Source organism: Arachis ipaensis, chromosome B03, assembly GCF_000816755.2.
Source record: "Arachis ipaensis cultivar K30076 chromosome B03, Araip1.1, whole genome shotgun sequence".
NCBI lineage: Eukaryota > Viridiplantae > Streptophyta > Magnoliopsida > Fabales > Fabaceae > Arachis > Arachis ipaensis.
The window spans coordinates 21,029,187-21,034,940 of record NC_029787.2 but is presented as its reverse complement, the minus strand read 5'-3'; positions in this window follow the sequence as shown (position 1 = coordinate 21,034,940).

Genomic DNA, 5,754 nt, shown 5'->3' with positions numbered 1-5,754 from the left:
AAATTTCATCCTAATGCATGTTATGTAAAATTACAAGGCACCCACCAGATTCTACTCCGAAGATATCCTAAGTAAGAAGCATATGAATTTAATAGGATTGCTATAACTAAATTATCTAAAATTTAGTCCAATCCTCTTGTTTTTACTGTTGTTTGTACTGATTTTCATGTCTGGTATCAAAGATTGGGTCACTGTGCTCCTAAAATTGTATCTTCAGTACTTAATTCCTATAATCTTTCTTCAATTCGTATGAATAAAAGTGATATTAATCCTTCATCTCTATACAAATCTTATTATATATCTAAAATGCACTCATTACCTTTTAACTCTGATAATTTCCAATTCATTCCTTCCTTAGAAATTATTTTGATTTTCATTCACACTAACTATTTTAGCAAGTTGGTCTACTTTACAGACTAATTGCTCATATTTAATATTTGTTGACTAAATAGAAGGACTAAGCATTATTGTCATGTAATGAGTTAATATATTAGTCCAATTATAATTACTTTCATTTATCTATTGATGAAATATTGCCAATATATCAATAATAATCAAGGAATTTTCTAACGATAATGTTCTTAGCATATTAGAAAAATTGACTTGTATTTTTAGTAATGAAAAAATATTATCTTTTATTGAGCTCAAATTTAAAGGAATAGGCAATATACTAAGTAAAGTTTGTGACTATAAAATTGAAATATTTTTTTTACCAAAAAAAAAAATTGAAATATTTTTTATGGTAGTGCTTACATATGAATTTTAATAGACATAATTTTAAATTAATGAATAAAGAGGATTAATCAGGTCTTTTGTCATTATGAAAAGAACTAATTCCGGTGGCAAATTATTAAGCGGCTAGCCGGCTATTCTATAATATTTATATAAAATGCATTTAACCCATAATAGGTCACCAATAATAAGGTACTTTTTGGGAAATAGATTATCTCCAATTTTTTTAACACTTGACAGAAGTGGGACCAAAAATAAATATGAGAAAGAGATTAATGAATGGTTAGATTAAACATTGCACACCATCCAGTTTTTTTTTTTTCACTCGAGAGGATTCACTTCCGTATCTTTTGTGGTATGAAGTATAAAAATATTTCCAATATCCTTTTATCTTTCATAAAGATATTGTAAATGAAATTGACATGTTAATTGACGCTAATTTTATATTATTTAAAAATATAATTTTGTCACTGCATAACTGCATGCAAGTTTATAACTTTTTGTATTCTTGACAAAACTATAATAGTATAATCTATTGATAATGTTCCATTAGACATGCCAATTTATTTTACTAGATTTTTATTTTATTATTAACAACAAATAAATTAATAATTTTTTAGTTTTGTTTCATAATTTAAAGTGGGGAGACGATTTTTTTTTGGATATCCCAATGTTTCAATTGTAGTTTTGAAAATAAATTTTGGAAACAATAAAAAAATATATGAAGTGTTAACAAATAAAAAGTAAAAAATTTTATTTAAAAATATAAAATAAAATACAAAAATTTTAGTAAATTTCAAAAAAATTATTTAAAATTCTCAATTTTACTTTGTAATGCTATTGAATTTGGGAATAATATTTTTCAAAAAAGATGGATCTGATTATAATATTTTTTTAAAATAATCACTAATTGAACATTGATAAAGGCTGCTTCAATTTTCAAACTAGGATCAATTAACTAATTAAGTAACTGCCTCATCAAATTGTGATGGACTAACTGTTTTTGTATTTTGTCTTGATATTCCATTTTTATTGTCAATAACTGCCACTTACACTCTTTGAAGTATAATTATCAAATTCAGTCTAACTCAGTCTGTCGAACTGAAAATTCGATCACTCAATCATTAATTCGGGTTAAATTATTTTTTAAATCTGTTAAATAATTAACCTGATTAAACTTAATCAAATCTAATAAAATTTGGTCAAATTTATTTAAAATCGATTAAAATTGATCCAATCAAACACAATTAAAATAAAAATATTATTTTTATACATAATTTTTTTATTAACTATGTTCATACCCTGTTCCAACGCTAAGACTTAGGTCCAAACGAAAGACCCAATCCAAAGGATTGAACCTCACCCCACGCCGACCTTCCCCTAAAGAAGTCGGTTCCAGCCACGTCTTGCTCTAAAAGAAGTTGGGGACGAGAGTTAGCTGGCAGATAAACACTCATTCAAATGGGTAACTGCCCCTAAAATCTCTCAACCCACTTCCAGGAGCCATATCCCAACTCCCCTAAGATAAAGGGACGGTTATCCACCTTAAAAGGTGGAACTACTTCAACGGTGGTTATTGGTTCACCACTATAAGTACACTGACACCCCTCAGGTATCTCTAAATCCCAATACTCTCTAGACCTGCTCACACCCTTGCTGACTTAGGCATTGGAGTGTCTTTGCAGGTACCACCCCCCATTCGTTCATACTCACAAGTCGGACGGAGGCCCCAAGACGCGAACCCGCTCAAAGACTTCCTTCCTCAGATGATTGGGCTAACCCAGCGAGTCCAGCCCAATAATCTCCGGTTACCCAACGTAACATTGGCGCCGTTGCCGGGGACCCGAGAGATCAACCAGTGATGGCGGACGAATCACCAGAAGATGGCCACACGGCGTCTGATTCCGAACAGGAAAACCTGGATACCGGAAACAACAACGTGAACCCAACTCCCCACCAGGAAGCCAGCGATCAACATCGGGAAGGCACCTCGGATGGACGAGAGTCAGGAAAGGAAGGGCCACCCCACGCAACCGAGCTAATGGGGTTGGTCCACGGCCACCAAGGCCGTTTGGAACAGTTGGAACAGGAGTTAGAACGACAACGAGAGGCGGAGCAAAATCTCAGGAAAGAGATAGAGCGACGAAAAGAGTTAGAAGAAAAACTCTTAAAACTAGAATCCTTCCTTAGAAGTCGGAACTCCCTGGCGACCGAGAAGAGTCGCCCCTGGGAGGAGGAGATCCGTTCAGTGAGGACATCATGAGGGCAAAAGTTCCAAGAAACTTCAAAAGCCCTGATATGAACCTCTATGACGGAACCACAGATCCGAAGCATCATTTAAGCAATTTCAAAAGTCAGATGTATCTGGCTGATGCTTTTGATGCGACTCGCTGCAAAGCTTTTTCGACCACCTTATCAAAAGCAGCGATGAAGTGGTTCGACAGCCTCCCACCAAGATCGGTCACCAGCTTTGAGGACCTCTCGAGAAAGTTCTTGATGAGGTTCTCCATCCAGAAGGATAAAGTAAAACATGCACCGAGCCTCCTGGGAATAAAGCAGGAGGTCGGAGAACCTTTGCAGGACTATATGGAAAGGTTCAATAAAGCGTGTTTGGAAATTCAAGACCTACCCACCAAGGCAGTCATCATGGGGTTAGTAAATGGACTCAGAGAAGGTCCCTTCTCACAGTCCATATCAAAAAGGCACCCCACCTCCCTGAGCGATGTACAAGAAAGAGCAGAGAAGTACATCAACATGGAGGAGAATGCCAGACTGCGGGAGCCGAGTTGGCGGTCCGGGCACGCCCCCTCGACAAAAGAGAAAGAGAGAGAGCCCAAGAAGAAAGAAGAACTCGGTCTCGACAGACCGAGAAAATATCACTCTTATACTCCTCTAAAGGTTTTCATGGTGGATGTATACAGAGAAATCTGCAACACTGAAAGCCTGCCGCCTCCTAGGCCCATTAAAAATAAAAAGGGAGGAATCCGCGGTGATTACTGTGAGTACCATAAGATCTATGGTCATTCAACAAATGATTGCTACGACCTTAAAAATGTGATAGAAAAGCTGGCCAGAGAAGGTCGGATTGATAGATATCTCATGGAAAGGTCGGACAATAATGGGAAGAGAAAGCAAGAGGATGACGACAGAAGAGACCCACCGCCACAAACCCCCGAGAGACACATACATATGATCTCGGGAGGATTTGCGGGTGGGGGACTCACCAAGTCCTCTCACAAGAGACACCTCAAGCGAGTTTACAAGGTCGGGAGTGAATCACCCGACCTCCCCACAATCTCATTCACAAAGGAGGATGGACAAGGAGTAATCCCTGGACATGATGATCGAGTGGTGATAACCATGATTCTAGCCAATGCCCATCTGCACAGAACCCTAGTAGACCAAGGGAGTTCGGCAGATATCCTTTTCAAGCCCGCATTCGACAAATTAGGGTTGGATGAAAAGGAGTTAAGAGCCTACCCCGACAATTTATATGGATTAGGCAACACGCCGATAAAATCACTGGGATTTCTACCCCTCTACACGACCTTCGAAAAGGGGGAAAAATCTAAAACTCTGAGTATAGACTTCATAGTCATCGACATGGGGTCAGCATATAATGCCTTGATTGGTAGAGCTACCCTAAATTGATTTGGAGCGGTGGTGTCTACCCCTCATCTTTGCATGAAATTCCCGACATTTGCGGGGATAGCAACGATACGGGGAGACCAGAAGTTGGCGAGAAAATGCTACAATAAAAGTCTGAACCTGAGAGGGAAAGGCAAGGAAGTCCACACCATAGAGCTCGGTGGCACAAGAACCAAAGAAGAACTGCGCCCACAACCAGGAGGAAAAACTGAAGAAATACAGGTCGGCGAAGAGGAAGGGAAAAATACCAACATAGGAGCTAACCTAGAAGAAAACTTAAAACAAAGGTTGACAAAGCTCCTAAAAGAAAAATCCGACCTCTTTGCCTGGAAAGCTTCCGACATGCCAGGGATAGACCCCGAGCTCATGTCCCACCGACTCTCGGTCTACCCAGGGTCTCGACCTGTACAGCAGCGAAGGCGTAAGCTCGGCCCAGAACGAGCTCAAGTGGTAGAAGAGCATGTACAAGCACTCCTAGAAGCCGGCTTCATCAGAGAAGTTAAATACCCAACATGGCTAGCAAATGTAGTGCTAGTTAAGAAACAAAACGGCAAGTGGAGGATGTGCGTCGACTATACCGACCTGAATAAGGCATGTCCCAAGGACCCATATCCGCTCTCAAGCATTGATACCCTAGTGGACTCCAGCTCAGGGTATCAATACTTGTCGTTTATGGATGCTTACTCGGGATATAACCAAATCCCGATGTACAAGCTAGATCAGGAAAAGACACCATTCATAACGCCTAGAGCAAATTATTGCTACGTGGTCATGCCTTTCGGATTAAAAAATGCAGGGGCCACGTACCAAAGGCTGATGAAGAAAGTGTTCGCTCCCCACCTCGGGCACTTAATAGAGGTCTACATAGACGACATGCTGGTAAAAACCCGGGAACAGGCTGACCTCTTTACGGACCTCGCACAAGTTTTCAACACCATAAGGGCGCATGGGATGAGGCTAAATCCCGCAAAATGCACCTTCGCGGTGGAGGCTGAAAAATTTCTAGGGTTCATGCTAACCCAAAGAGGGATCAAAGCAAATCCCGACAAGTGCAAAGCCTCCTAGAAATGAAAAGCCCAACTTACTTGAGAGAGGTCCAACAACTGAATGGCCGACTTGCAGTCCTTTCCAGGTTCTTGGCAGGGTCAGCATTAAGGTCCCTTCCACTGTTCTCTCTGCTAAGAAAAGAATGCCAGTTCGAATGGACTCCAGAATGCGAAGAAGCGCTCCAAGAGTTCAAAAAGTTCTTGAGCCAATCTCCAATCCTCACCTGACCTCTAATTGGGGAAGAACTCGTCCTATATTTGTCTGTAGTAGACAAAGCTGTCGCATCAGCCCTAATACGAGAGGATGAGGTCGGACAACATCCAGTGT